Source organism: Sus scrofa, chromosome 1 (genome assembly GCF_054392235.1).
Source record: "Sus scrofa isolate SSC_HxYL_T2T_F1_AM1 chromosome 1, Sscrofa_HxYL_maternal_Yorkshire_Landrace_v2.0, whole genome shotgun sequence".
NCBI lineage: Eukaryota > Metazoa > Chordata > Mammalia > Artiodactyla > Suidae > Sus > Sus scrofa.
The window spans coordinates 79,673,551-79,689,883 of NC_139383.1; the positions used below are offsets into that span (position 1 = coordinate 79,673,551).

The 16,333-nt window shown below is 36.5% G+C and overlaps 1 protein-coding gene across 8 annotated transcripts in view; it reads right to left on the bottom strand.

Moving 5' to 3' along the window:
* The window catches only part of LOC146406163 (uncharacterized), a 1,231,956-nt gene that overhangs the window by 944,734 nt on the left and 270,889 nt on the right, over positions 1-16,333 (bottom strand). The window contains exons 7-8 of one of the 8 annotated variants that reach the window (XR_014807203.1): positions 13,564-13,688; positions 3,343-3,395 (exon numbers count right to left, since the gene is read on the bottom strand). The exons of the other annotated variants lie outside the window; for them this stretch is intronic. The gene's annotated coding sequence lies outside the window, so the exon portion shown is untranslated. The remainder of the gene's footprint in view (positions 1-3,342; positions 3,396-13,563; positions 13,689-16,333) is intronic. 8 annotated transcript variants of the gene reach the window in all.

Sequence of the window (16,333 nt, forward strand, 5' to 3'; positions counted from 1 at the left end):
ACCCCAATAGCTTTGGTAAACCTAGGTTTCATGGTTTGCATTTTCACGTGAAACTTCCATATTCCTCTGGTGATAAAACACTTGCAGTTGCCTCCCGTTCTTTTGCTAATATAACACTAATAAACAGATTTTCCTATGACTATGGGGAGATTTCTCTGGGGCATACACCAGGGGTAGGATTGTTGGATCACAGTTACGTGAATATTTAATTTTACTATAATAGTAGGAAATTACTGCCTGAAGTGACTACACCATCTTACTTCCACCAGTAGTCAATATTATGAGGCTTTCTAATTTTTGTCAGCCTGATAAGGATAACTCATGATTGTTTAAATTAGTAAGTATATGCTATTAACTATTTGATCTCCATCCCCATGCTTTCATGAACTCCTATTCATGTTTCATTCGTGTGGTATTAGGTAAAAAGACTTGCTTATTTTTAGGAAATAATACATGCAGTGTGTGTGCATGTGTGTGCATGTGAGATGGATGTAATATAATTATCATTTGTTGACTTTCATGTTATAAATTTCTTCTAACCTATATCTGCTGGCTAACTTTGCTTATGGAACCTTTTGTTAAAAAGAATGTTTGTATTTAGATATTGCCAAATATATCAACATTTCCTCTCCTCACTTGTGCTCTGGGCTATGGTTGGGGTTTCCTCTAAATGAGGTCATGAAGTTAAATTCCTATATTTTCTTTAATAAAAGCATTAGGTTTTTGCCTTTCAAATTTAGGCCATTAATCCACTTAAAGCAGATTATTTTCTTTTCATTTCACTTCTTTTCTTCTCACAGTATGAAGGATGAATTTTGAATTTTTCTTCATGTCATGACCTAATTTTTCTATTGCTTATACTAAAGCATCTTTCTCTTCCTTGCTAATTTACATATTTTTTTTCCTCCTCTTTCTGGACTCTATTCCATTTCATTATCTACTTATATTTTCCTATGCTAGCACTACATTTCTCCGAGTTTTTTTTAAAGTTATTTTAGTACATGTTTAACAATAGTTTTGCAATATGCCTTAAATTTTGCTTAGACACGTCCTTCCTTGGCTTCATTTTAATAATTATTTTAAATATGAAAAAAAAAAGGAGTTCCCGTAGTTGCTCAGCAGTTAGCGAACCTGACTAGCATGCATGAGGATACAGGTTCAATCCCTGGCCTCGCTCAGTGTGTTAAGGATCTGGCGTTTCAATGAGCTGTGGTATAGGTCCCAGAAGCATCTCGGATCCTGCATTGTTATGGCTGTGGCGTAGGCCAGTGACTGCAGTTTCAGTTGGACCCCTAGCCTGGGACCCTCCATATGCTGTGGATCTGGGCCTAAAAGACTAAATAAATAAATATGCAGGGACCTTTATCTTTCTACACATATTTTAAAATCAATTTTTAAAGCTACTCAAAAATCCTCCTGGGATTTTGATCTAATTAGAGATAATTTATAGATTGTTATGAAATTTTGTAATATATATTTTGTGATATATATTTTAATGGTATTTTCTGTCACTATATACTTAAAGATATTAAGTATATCTTTCCATTTATTCAAGTCTTGTCTTTTTATTAGGTTAATAATGTATTGATTCTCTTGAATTTTCTGATATGTGTAAATAAGTCCATTTTTTGTCTCCCTTCTGTAGTACTTACTCATTCTTTCTTTTCCTTATTTGGCCAGAAGCTACCATAAAGTTTTGCCAGCAGGACTGAAGATGAACATCCTTATCCTCTCCCCAACTATAAATGGGCTGGACCTGGAATACCTCCATTAGGTCTGATAGTTGCTTAGGTTTTGTAACAGAGTTTTGTCATATCTAGTACTTCTTATGAATTGAATTGGTTCAAATTAGTTGGTGATGCTTAAAATTTTATACTTTCAAGTTGAACATTACAAAAAAGCAAATGAGGCAATTTCAGAATACTAGCTGTCAAGAATGTTTAAAACTTTCCATCATCTTATTGAAATCCACTTTTTCAGATAGGGAACCAATGGTTTTTTTTTTTAATGGTATTTGCTATCACTTTCATTTACTTCTCACTTGAAAAAAAAAAAAGTTTCAAAACACATAAAAGTATTTGCTCTCCTATAATCCTACATTAAGGGAGCAAACATACTCAATGCAAGCAAGTTTTAACAGTGGAACTTCTAGTCCTGGTTTTACACTTTGAGCACCACACTTGGTCCTAATTAAAAGACCAGCATTTCCATGTTTGTTCCACTACCCTAAAACTCCTCAAAATACTATATGGTAGCCAAAGCTTGATTTCCTTAGTTCTTTTTCTTTTTCTTTATTTTTCCAATTAGCTAAATATCTCCTCATAAATTTAGGTTTTTATTTCACTTATTGCCTTACATTTGTGATTATATATGTGCCAAATGTTTGTATTTCTTCAAAATCTTACCTCCTTCCTTGATAAGACAAAAGTGTAATTTCATACTACCATTAAGGATTTTCTTCAAGTAGAAGAATGAAAGGATAGCATATAAGACAGTACTATGGGCACATAATGATGCCAACATTCAAATTTATAAAGTGGAAAGATTGTACTTCTGCTGTGTTTTCCCTGTCACTTGGCAGGTATATTTAATAAATATGAATTGTATTTAATTTAATAAATACAAACTTGTACTTTATAAATAGAATTCAATTCTCAATGACAGTGAGGATATATCTAGTTTATGCTGAAGACACATAGTTTCATGGTTCTTAAATATTAGCACATATCAAAATCACCTGATGGCTTGTTAAAGCACAGATTTCTAAGCTCCACCTTAGAGTGTAGGATTCAGAAGGTTTAGGGTGGGGCTACTTTCTACATTTTTGGTTAAGTTCCCAGGTGATGCTAATGCTGCTGGTCCAGAGAGCTACTTTGACAATCTCTGACATAGTTTCTTCCATTTAGTATTGATCTTCTCATAGACAATTTAATTTTTTATTCCAGATCCAAATTGCTTTTTGTGTCTTGAGCCAATAATCCATATCTTTAGTATCTCAATGTATTATGCGGAAGTATATGAAGGTATTGCTATTCATCCATTCTCAAGCCTTAAAACTGAAATTTCATACTGGTTTCACCTGATGTTAAAAGTTGCCAAGGGAAGCTTTTGAAATATTTATTTCTATTTAAACAAAAAGAGCCTCCTAATTATAGCTCTCACATAATTACCCATAATTCACTTCTCAGACCTAACAGCCTGGTTAACTTGCTTAGATTCAAGTTACATCTTGCTTAGTTGTGTAGAGAAGGACAATAGAGGGGAAGCGTTCTTTTCTTCAAATAATGATGTATGATTAGAAAATTCTTAAAAGCCAAAATAAAGTATCTTGCAGGAGTAGACCTTAGTCTGTATGGTTAATTTTCTGTGCTTTGGCTGTTCCTCGTGTCAAGGTACTACAAAAAAAGAAGAAAAAAAGTATCTCTTAATAGATTGGATAATTTGTATCAACTGATAGTTTTATGGGTTAAATATCAAGAATACAGAAATAGATAAATTTCTCTTTAAGCTATATTAGAGATTTAAAACTCAGAGCTAACAAAGCATATCCATCACTGTTGGATTTAACTCAATATAAAAGGAAATTTAATTTTAAAAATACAATCAGGCAGCTTTGAATAGTTTTCTAAAATTCTCCCAAGTTTTCACATTCTTTTTCTAATCAAGTTAATGGTTTCTACTGTACTCAGGAGCACAGCAGGATGTTCAATGATCTTTCACTCTGTTAAGAGAGCAGTTCTTAACGTTATTTTCAAGACTCTGGGAATGAAGTTCTTATTGCTGGGCAGGCTTGGTTTCACATGTAGAAAGTCAGTTTGTGAGTCTCAATGGAAACCAATTTCTAAAGACTGGTTTAGACATTTAGCAATGACAGTCACACATCATAAATTGCACCGATTATCTTAATAACTTCTGGCCAATCAGACTAAACAAGTCTTTGTCACACCTGGTTCTGCTGCCACTGTAGGTATAGCCAACGTTTCTACATCTTCATTTAAGTTGATAGTACCTGGGAAATTGGACTCTGCATAAAGAAACTTCGTAATTGTCCAAAACGTGTTCTGCCCTATTGAATTCCTTCATAAAGGTCACTTTTTAAAAAAGCATCTTGGCAATCAAATTACTGTTTTTGTGCTTGTCGTGAGATTATTTTTTTAAAAAGGACAGGATATTTTGTCATTTATAACCATGACTCCTTTATTCTCTGTTCATCATGTAGGAAATTTTTTTTTATCATGTAGGAAATTTTGTCCCATTCCATCTTCTTTTTCTTCCTTTAATTCTTCTTTTTCTCAACTAATGTCAATTTAGGACAACTGATTAGCTTTTTTTTTTTAATTCTACAGATGAATTTTGGACAATTGTAATATTTGGCTTCTATCAGCAATTTGTGATTCCAGGATTTTATTAGGTGTCATTTGGAGAGTGGAAGGCTTATTTTAATTTACATATAGTATAAAGAACATGAACTTTTAAAACAGATAAATGTGAGTTGTAATCCTAATTATTCCACTTCCTAATTCTGTGACCTTAGGCAAGTCATTTATCTCCTGATGCCACAGATTGTTCTATTTTTAAAATAACCCTATAAAATTCTGCCTCTATATATGAGAAAGTCGACACAGTTCCTGAAATTTAATTCAAATACAAAGGTTCTGGAAGACAAAACTATAAATATACTATATGAAAACATTATACTGGAAGAAAAGTTAAAAATATCAGACAAACCTGCATGATATATGAAACTGATGGAAATTTTTAGAAATGATTTCATTCCACAAATACATATTTTGTGTCTGCATCAAGTTTGGGATCTGGCATCTGAATTTAGACTGGAGTTCAGAGCAATTCATAGGATGAGTCTCTAGGCAATATAACTTCCAGGCACTCTGCTTGGTACTTTTCACAGAGCCCACAAAACGGTACTTTGGGACAAGTCCTTGTGCTTTTTTCCCTAAGGCCTATATTCTAGTGCAACACCATGCTGCAAAAATGAAGACTGACCGTTACTTCCAGCTGAGCAGAGCTTTATGGTATTTCATCAAATCCAGGATATCATATCTTAGAAAAACACCCCATTATTTTACTTACTGCTAAGAACAATTAAAAGCCTGCAAATTAAAGTATTATCTTTACTGTTTTTCTCACTTAGAATTGTAATTTTATATGTACTAAGAGAAGCCCATTTAGATTTATCCCAGATCATATATTACTCTTATGCATCTATGAAAAAGGAAAACCTAAGCAAAATAGACAGGTTAAAGCATTTGAAAAGCTTCTGCATAGTTCATGTTCAATTCTCTTAAATCATATTTTCTTTGAGTTGTTAACATCTGTGTTTTTTCCACACAATAGCATCATTTGTGACATTCAGAGTCTTGGTAATACAGCATTTCTTACAAGAGAGCTCCATCATCACATCCAGAATTGTCTTCCAAGCCACAGACACTAATTCCGCCAGTGCTTATGCACGTGTGCAAACAATAACATCCACAATCTGAGTGCCACCTAGCCAACAGCAGTTGTAAAACACCCAATTTCAGAGATAAAAATATGAAAAAGTTACATCTTAGAACGAGTGAGGTGCACTACTTACTGAATGAATTATAATTCATTAGATAGAACTATTTTACTAGTTCATAGAAGTTGAGATCTATGAAGTTGATATAGAAGTTCAGAGAATAAAGTACAGCTGCCAGCCTATGCCACAGCTCATGGCAATGCTGGATCCTTAAGCCACTGAGAAAGACCAGGGATCAAACCCACATCCTCAGGGTTACTATACTTAACTCACTGAGCCACAACAGAACTCTGAGAAAACAGCTTTCTACTGGACTGTATTGGATTGTATTTTGTCCCATCTTTTTTTTTTCCTTTTCTTTCTCTCTCTAAAACTGTTGATTTGTCCCTGACTCTCTTAAATTCTGTGAGATGGAAACCTGACCACACTGAATGAGTCAAACAGGGATTTATTTCTCTCACATAACTTGGAAGTCTTGAGGTGGAAGGGCTAGAGCAAGTGGCACCACAAGCCCATCAGGGATCCACTCATCTGTCTTTCTCTCTGCCCTGGTTCAAAGGCCGTCACACCCTCATGGCTGCAAGATGACTAATGCATTATGGCCATATTCCCAAGAGGAATCGGGGAAGAACAAAGAATAAAAGGCATCATGGAAGTGTCAGAGCTTTTCTGTTGGTAGATTTCTTCTTATATCTCACTGTGAATGCTGGTTATATGACCAACTCTAAGTTCAACAGTGTCTAAGAAGAGAAATAGTTTTTAGCTGGGAACATAACTTCTCTGATTATATTGGTGTTCTTCTGGAAGAAAGAGAACGATGGCTCTACCTGCTACCACTTTCAAGCCTCAAAAGTTTAAAAGTATAAAGTTGTAGGCTTGCCCCATGCCTATGAAAGGCTATGGTTTTTACTTTATTTAGTCTAAGAAGTTAGGTGGAATTTTACGGGGAATTAAACAGATTTCTTAGCCAGTGTGACTAGTATATTGCAGACCCCTGCCTTCATGAAAAGCACTAGGTGTGTAGTAAAAACAAATGAAAGACATAAAAGTGCTTAAGAATTAGAGTAACCTAATGTTAGTATTTTCTAATCTAGAACAATGTTTTATACTTAACAACAATTTAATGAATGTGCATAGAATGAATTAGTATTTTCATTACTTTTCAAAAGATTAGAGTTTTTTTTTTCCCCTAACTCAGATTAAGGGGGAAACACCCTATGAAAATGATACAATAATAATCTCTTACATGTATATTTAACCCCAAATACCTGCTGTTAACTTCCAATCTCAACTTTTAAAAAGTACAATTATAAAAGGTACTTATTTATGTATTCATCATAGGTTAGTACAATCATTTCTCTAGCAAAGCAAATGGATCCACTGATGTTACAGTTCAAGCAGTCCCAACCGGTATAAAATTTTTTTTCTGAACTGTTTATAGTTTGCTCTTCACTTGTCTCACCCTGCCCTCTACCCAGCATTCTGCTAAGCTCCCCAGTTCTTCTCCTGACTCTTTCACCTATGTATATACTCAGACTTTACTACTGTTTTCAGAAAACAGTACTCCAGGATCATGATTCCTTCTTATTCCTCCTACCATTAAGGACCACATGATGTAAGCTTTCCCTCTGCAAATAAAGGCTTCCCCTTCTTCCTTCTCTCTCCATCTCCAAATGTCTCAGTTTCCTGGATCCTGCTTCAGAAAATGCACTTGGTATGATCCTTGCACCCTTACGAGAAAGATACTGTCCCCACCATCACAGAGTCCTGCCCAGTTATAATCAGGAATTATCACATAGGCTAACCCATGTTTGTTTTTTGTACCAATTCTTAGATCTCTTACAGACAATTGCCGGCTTTCTTCTAACCTTCAAGTTCATCAATTTATATTTTACAATTACTGCTTGGATTCAATAGATCTTACCACGGCAAGTTTCCATAGTTTTTGTTTGGTTTATCTGTTTCGTAACCCATTTGAGATCCTCTGTTTACGCTAACCTAGATAATCTGTATTACTTTTTATCTGCATTAGATGCTAGGCAACTAAGGGTAGGAGAATGTGTCTAAATAGTCCTTGTAGTCCTATAACCCCTCAGAGTATTCCATTTAGAAATGCACAAAAAAATGTGTGTTGGGTGAATGAATAACTCTTTTGCAGATTTCCTATTTCAAAAAAAAAAAAATCTTTTTAAGTGACGTGACCATTTCTCTAGCCACTTGACAGGAGCAGGCCAGATCTGAGGAATGTGCTCTTAATTGTTCACGTGTCAGACTTCTAAAGTAAACTTACATCAAACTTGAAAAATATCCAACTTGGTGTGCCTAGAATTGGTCCCTCTCCCTTGGCAAACACTATGAACCACCTTCCTGTTTGCAGTGTGGTTTCATTAGGTCATGAAAAAGCCCCCATGAGAAGGTTGGCACACCCCATTAGTGGAATTACACTCAATGAAAGTTCAAAAAAGTTGGCAGTAAAAAAAATATATTTGTTCAAATTACTCTGTTTTCTCAAATTTGGTTTGCTTACTTTTCTGCTTCCTTTTCATTTCTCAATTTTCTTCTACCTCTTCTGATCATCACAATATACTCTAAGAATTTTCACTGGCGCTTTAAAATTCATTTATTCAACCCACACTTATTAAGCCATCTCTGTGGAAAATGCACTTTCCCAACCCTGCTACTCAAGCTCCATCCAACCCCTGCTCTGCCCCATACTGGTCTATCTCTTGTACCCACACTGAACATTTTTGCCCCTATGTGATTGTCCCCATGTGATTGTCCCCTTGAAACTCACTGAAAGGAAAGGGTGGTCCCTTTGTTAATTATATGTAAATTATGTAGATTGTAAAGCTGAAAATTATGACTTCAAAGGCAGAATTCAGAGAGTGGATAAACTGGATTCCTTTCTCCTCTGCAAACACATTCTCTTAAACCTAGAACATAGATATCTTTGAACATGTTCTGGGATGGTAGGAGAAAGACAGTCACTGCCATACTGAAGGGAAAAGGGCAATTAGGCAAAGCAGTAAATATTTGGACTGACGACAGGAGAGCAACAATAACCAGGTAGGAACTTACTTTTGAGTAATGATTGTTCTCTGTTGCTATCCACCACACATAAGACAATTTTGTTAAAGGCTACTAGTCACATTATGTGGTATTGAGGGACAGGCTGATGTGCACTTACTTCAGGGAGAGCTAAAGAGAGCATAGCTCCCTGAGGCCAACCAGGAAATGGCAACTGTGACTCGTGAGCTCTCAAAGGAAAGGGTCAATTCCGGTCCTCCCTGCACCAGGATGTGTCCTCTACTGCCAAACTGGCAATCTAAGAACTTGCTATTGGAGTTCCCATTGTGGCAGAGTGGAAATGAATCTGACTAGTAACCATGAGGTTGCAGGTTCAATCCCTGGCCTCGCTCAGTGGGCTAAGGATCCGGCATTGCCATGAGCTGTGGTGTAGGTCACAGATGTGGCTCAGATCCCACGTTGCTGTGCCTGTGGCATAGGCCAAAGGCTAAACCTCCAATTCAGCCACTAGCCTGGGAATCTCCATATGCCTTGGATGCATCCCTAAAAAGAAAAAAAAAGAACTTGCTGTTATAGAGAGCCAAGGGGGTTCCTATACAGCAATATCTGCACTGCTCATTTTGCTGGGGAACAAGGAGAGAAAAATGACAACTCTTACCAGAAAGAGCTTTCAGTCTAGGAGGGCACATAGCCCATGAAACAAGCAATTATCATAGAGAGTCATACATGACACAACAATAATATGTACAAAGTACGGGTCTGTCTTTCTTTGATACTTTCAAGGTTATGCTAATTTTTTTGTCTCTCCTTCTTAAGACTCTCCACTTTTCTTCGTTGTTCTACAACAACCACAGAATTTAAAACTTGAAATGTTGCTTTGTTTTTTAGTAAAATAAACCTGTGTTTACCATGTGAAATTCTTTATGGTTTGCTAGGGAGTCCTTGAAATCATAGAATTAAATGATTCATTTCCTTAAAACTTAAAATTCTACTAGATGTTTAAGGTAATGCTTTATCTTAATATTAATCACTGAAATATGAAGCAGAGTGCAAAATTAATTGTCAATTTGTTTTAAGTCATGGAAGAATTCAAAGACTCTTTGCTTAAAGCAGAGGGCTTTGGAATTCCCGAAGTGGCTCAGCAGGTTAAGAACCAAACATAGTGTCTGTGAGAATGCAGGTTCAATCCCTGGCTTGCTCAGTAAGTTAAGGATCCAGCATTGCCTTGAGCTGTGGCATAGGTCACAGGTGAGGCTCAGATCTGGTGTTGCTGTGTCTGTGGTGTAGGCCATTAGCTGCAGCTCCAATTCAACCACTAGTCCGGGAACTTCCATATGATGCAGGTATGGCTGTAAAAAAAAAAAAAAAAAAAAAAAAAAAAAAAAAGGACCATCAGGTGATGCTTAGTGGAAGGTTTTTAGAAGTCCCAATTAAAAACTCTAAGAAATATCAACCCACAAGCCACCACTCTTTTTTCTTAACTATAAATTATACGTACATTCCAAAGAATATACCCAGGTACCTATATAAGGTATAATTAATAACAACACAATGAAACTCTGCATTACCATTGACATGCTCATGTAGCCCATCCAGGCCCCTACTCCACCATCCTGAAATTTATTTTTTGAACACTTTATGACATATACATGGATCCCTAAGCACTATATTGTTTTTGCATGGGTTGCATATGTGAACACTTTATAAGGGTACCCACACTATGTCTATCCTGTTGAAATAGTTTGTTTTTACTCAGATTGATCCTTATAGCTATTGTTTATTTATTTATATATTTGCATCCATGTTTATTAACTTCCACAACTGTATAGTTGACATGGCATGAAAAAAATAAAGAATATTTATGTATTCTCATGTCAGTGAGCATTTAGGTTGTTTCCAAACATTTACTTTTATATACATGGCTCCGCTGGGAACATCATGGTACATGTTTCCTGGTGTTCATGGGTAGGAATTATTCTATTTATCTAGCAGTGATTTTCTGGGTCATAGGACACTCAAATTTTTAACTCTACAAAACAGTGCCAAAGCATTTTCCAAAATATTTATACTATTTCCTGTGCAAAATACATGAGTTCTTATTGCTTCATATCCTTTACAACATTCATTGTCTGGCTTTTTAATTTCTGGCAATCTTAAGAAGTGAAAATGGTATTTGATTCAGAGTTCAACTAGCATTTCCTCAATGTCTTTTAAGGTTGAGTCTTTTTTCCTATGTCTGTTGGCCTCTGAGTTTCCTCTTCTGTGAAGTGACTCAAGGTAGTTTTTTGTTTTCTCCCCCCCACCCCGCTTCTATTGAGTTGTTTATCATTTCCTTATTGATTTTCAGGAGTTTAGGGCTGTATAACCCATTTTGGCTAAATATGTTACATAGACAACACATCTTTACTTAGCTTATCATGTTATTTATGTTTCTAATGAAAGAACTTCACTTCAGAAAGCGGGCATAGAGGGAACCTACCTCAACATAATAATGGCCTATATGACAAACTCAGAGCTAATATCATTTTCAGTGGTGAAAAGCTGAAAGAATTCCCAGTGAGATCAGGAACAAGACAAGGATGTCCACTCTCGCCACTACTATTCAACATAGTTTTGAAGTCCCAGCCACGGCAATCAGAGAAGTAAAAGAAATAAAAGGAATCTAAATAGGTAAGAAAAAACTGAAAATATCACTACTTTCAGACGACATGACATCATACCTAGAGAAGCCTTACAATGCAACCAGAAAACTGTTAGAGCTCATCCATGAATTTGGCAAAGTCACAGGATACAAAATTAATACACAGAAATCAACGGTATTTCTATACTAACAATGAAAGATTAGAAAGAGAAAGTAGGGAAGCAATCCCATTTACCATCACACCCAAAAGAGTAAAATACCTAGGAGTAGACCTACCTAAAGACACAAAAGACCTGTACTCTGAAAACTACAAGATGCTGATGAAAGAAATCAAAGATGACACAAACAGATGGAAAGACATACCATGATCTTGGATTGGAGGAATCAGTATTAGCAAAATGACTATACTACCCAAGGCAATCTACAGATTCAATGCAATCCCTATCAAATTACCAAGGACATTTATCACAGAACTCAAACAAAATAGTTTAAAGATTGTTTGGAAGCACAAAAGACCCAGAATAGCCAAAGCCATCCTGAAAAAAGAAAAACAGGAACTGGAGAAAACAGGCTCCCTGACTTCAGATTATACTACAAAGCAACAGTCATCAAAACCATATGGTACTGGCACAAAGACAGAATGATAGATCAGTACATCAGGATAGAAAGCCCAGCATTAAACCCAAACACCTATAGTCAACTCATCTATGACAAAGGAGGCAAGGATATGCAATGGAGAAAAGACAGCCCATTCAATAAGTGGTGTTGGGAAAACTGGACAGCCACATGGAAAAGAATGAACTTAGAACACTCCCTAACACCACACACAAAAATAAACTCCAAATGGATTAAAGGCCTAAATATAAGAACAGATACTATAAAACTCTTAGAGGAAATCATAGGCCAAACACTCTCTGACCTAAATGACAGCAACGTCTTCTCAGATCCACCTCCTACAATAATGACAATAAAAAGAGAAATAAACAAAAGGGTCTTAATTAAAAGTTTCTGCACAGCAAAGGAAACCCTAAACAAAACGAAAAGACAACTCACAGAATGGGAGAAAATCTTTGCAAATGAAGCGACTGACAAGGGATTCATCTCCAAAATGTATAAATACCTTCTTGCAGCTCCATACCAAAAAAAACAAACAAACAATCCCCTCTGAAAATGGGCAGAAGATCTAAACAGACAATTATCTAAAGAAGACATACAGATGGCCAAAAAACACATGAAAAGATGCTCAACATCACTCATTACTAGAAAAATGCAAATCAAAACCACTATGAGGTACCACTTTACACCAGCCAGAATGGCTGGCCATCATCAAAAAGTCTACAAACAGTAAGTGCTGGAGAGGGTGTGGAGAAAAAGGAACCCTTTTGCACTGTTGGTAGGGTTGTAAATTGGTGCAACCATTGTGGAAAACAGTATGGAGATTCCTCAGAAAACTAAAAATAGAACTACCATTTGATCCAGCAATCCCACTCCTGGGCATCTATCCAGAGAAAACCATGACTCAAAAGGATACATGGTCTCCAATGTTCATTGCAGCCCCATATACAACAGTGAAAACATGGAAACAACATAAATGTCCATTGACAGATGAGTGGATAAAGAAGATATGGTACACATACACAACGGAATATTACTCAGTCATTAAAAGGAAAGAAATAATGGCATTTCAGCAACATGGATAGACCTAGAAATTATCATGCTAAGTGAAGTCAGTCAGACAATGAGACACCAACATAAATGCTATGACTTACACGTGGAATCTAAAAAAAAGGACACAATGAACTTCTTTGCAGAAGAGATACTGACTCACAGACTTTGAAAAACCTATGGTTTCCAAATGAGACAGGTTGGAAGGTGGGGGGGGGTGTGCACTGAGGGTTTCAGATGGAAGTGCTATAAAATTTGATTGTGATGATTGTTGTACACCTATAGATGTAATAAAATTCATTATTTAAAAAAAAAGAAAGAAAAGAAAGTACTTCATCTCCAGGTAGCCAGTTCATCAATTTTTTTTTATTGTGGTTCATACTTTTGAGTTCTTATCTAAAAAAGCCCTTCCCTATTTCTGAGTAGGAGGAGAGGTAAGCAGTTGTTTCTCTTCTAAGGAGCAAATATCATAAAAAATAGGAACTCACCCATCTGACATCCATTCAACAGATGAGCCTGAGTAACCAACACTCTCTATGTTTCCCATTAAAAAAAAAAAATTGAATCCTCAGAGTTAGTGGATTGCGTCTTAGCTGTGATAAGCTACAAAAACAATCACAAACTTCCTCCCTTCTCTACAAGTATTCTTTGAAATGTGATATGGCTACTTCTGCTATTATGAGATAGTATCTGTCTTTCCACTCCTTACCTCTGGGGATAGCCATGTGACTTGCCTTGTCAATGGGGCTTCAGCAAATGTATGCAATCAGAGCTTTGAAAACTGTTTATCTTTTGGAGCTTGCACTCTTGTTGTTTTCTGCACCTCTGAGATACCTATAAAAAGAGGTCCAGGCCAGCCTGTCAGGGGATGAGAGACCATGTAAATCAGAAATAGGTCATCTTGGTGAAACCATCCTAGGTCAGGCAGCCCCAGTTAAGCCAGCAAGATCAGAAGTACTCAAATAACACATAGAGTCATGAGGATTAATAAAGGTTTGCTGTTTCAGGCAGCTAAGTTTGGGAAGGTTTGCTAGGTAGCAAAAGCTAACTGTTAAAGACTACACAAGACTCAATTCCATTTCTCTCTTTTTTTTTCCTTTATTTATTTATTTTTTTTTTTGTATTTTAGGGTTGTATCTGCAGAATATTGAAGTTCCCAGGCTAGGGGTCAAATCAGAGCTGTAGCCAATGTCCTACACCACAACCACAGCAACACCAGACTCTTAACCCACTGAATGGGGCCAGGGGTCAAACCTGCATCCTCAAGGATGCTAGTCACATTCATTTCCACTGAGCCACAATGGGAACGTCCTCATTTCTACTTCCACTAGTTATTTTCTTGGTTTCTGGGGTAGTGACTAGTGCCAAGACCCAACCTCTCCTTTCAGTGGTGGAACTCCCCCTTTATTTGCATACATGGCCAGCCATGGACTACACTTGCCAGTCATCATGCAGCTGTCTAAGGCTAAGTGACTAGTTTTGGGCCAAGAGAATATGAGTAGTAATGATGAGTACAACCTCAGGGTTGTCTTCTTAAATGCAGTACTATTTGAACTGGGCTCTTTCCTTTCCCCTCCCCTTTTCTGGACTGAATGTAGGTATAGCATAGGTCACCTTTAACTAAACAAAAAAAGAGGTAAAATTGTCACTCTATCTAGATGACATGATACTATATATAGAAAGCCCTAAGGACTTCACACAAAAAATACTCAAACTGATTGATGAATTCAGCAAAGTAGCATGATACAAGATTTAGCAGGATAAAAGTCAGTTGCACGTCTGTATACTAACAATGAAATATTAGAAAAGGAATATAAAAACACAATACCTTTTAAAATGGCACCCCAAAAAAATTAAATACCCAGGAATAAAGGTGACTAAGGAGGTGAAAGACTTATATGCTAAGAACTATAAAACATTAATAACAAAATTAAAGAGTATTAAAAGAAATGAGGGAGTTCCCATCGTGGCACAATGGTTAACAAATCTGACTAGGAACCATAAGGTAGCAGGTTCGATCCCTGGCCTCACTCAGTGGGTTAACAATCCGGTGTTGTTGTGAGCTGTGGTATAGGTCACAAACACTGCTCAGATCTGGCATTGCTGTGGCTCTGATGTAGGCTGGCGGCTAGAGCTCCAATTGGAGCCCTAGCCTGGGAACCTTCATATGCCATGGTAGTGGCCCTAGAAAAGGCAAAAAAAAAAAAAAAAGAAATGAAAAGATATACCATGCTCCTGGATTGGAAGAATTCATATCATTAAAAGGGCCATATGACCCAAAGCAATCTACAGAGTCAGTGAAATTCCTGTCAAAATACCCATGACATTTTTCACAGAAGTAGAACAAACAATCCAAAAATTTACATGGAATCAAAAAATACCCAGAATTGCCAGAGCAATCCTGAGTAACGAAAACCAAGCAGGAGACATAACTCTCCCAGACTTCAGGCAATATTACAGAGCTATAGTAATCAACACAGTGTGATACTGGTACAAAAACAGACATACAGAACTATGGAACAGAATAGAGAACCTAGAAATAAACCCAGACATCTATGGTCAATTAATCTAAGATAAAGGAAGGAAGAATACAAAATGGGAAAAAGCCTCTTCAGTAAGTGGTACTGGGAAAACTGTATGGCTGTATGTAAATCAGTGAAACTAGAACACAACTTCACACCATGCGCAAAAATAAACTCAAAATGGCTTAAAAACTTTAACATAAGATAAGACACTATAAAACTCCTAGAAGAGAACATAGGCAAAACGTTCTCTGAAATCAACAGTGCAAATCTTTTCTTTGGTCAGTCTCCTAAAGCAAGAGAAAAACAAAAATAAATCAATGGGGCCTAATCAAACTGACAAGTTTTTGCACAGCAAAGGAAACCATTAAAAAAGAAATACAACCTACAGAATGGGAGAAAATAGTTTCAAATGACGGAACCAAAAAGGCTTAATCGCTAAAATATACAAACAACACATACAACTCCACAGCAAAGAAACCCAACAACCCAATGGAAAAATGTGTAGAAGATCTGAATAGATATTTCTCCAAAGACCTACAGATGGCCAACAGACATGTAAAATGCTCAATGTCACTAATTATTAGAGAAATGCAAATCAAAACTACAATAAGGTACCACTTCACACCAATCAGAATGGCCATCATTAATAAGTCTACAAATAACAAGTGCTGGAGAGGGTGTGCAGAAAAGGGAACCCTCCTACACTGTTGGTGGGAATGTAAATTGGTACAACCACAATGGAAAACAGTATGGAGATTCCTCAGAAAACTAAATATATAACTACCATATGATCTAGTAATCACACTCCTGCGCATATCTCCTGACAAAAGTTTCACTCGAAAAGAGACGTGCACCTGTATGTTCACTGCAGCACTATTCACGACAGCCAAGACGTGAAAACTAAGTGTCCACCAACAGATAAATGGATTAAGAAGATGTGGAACATATATACAC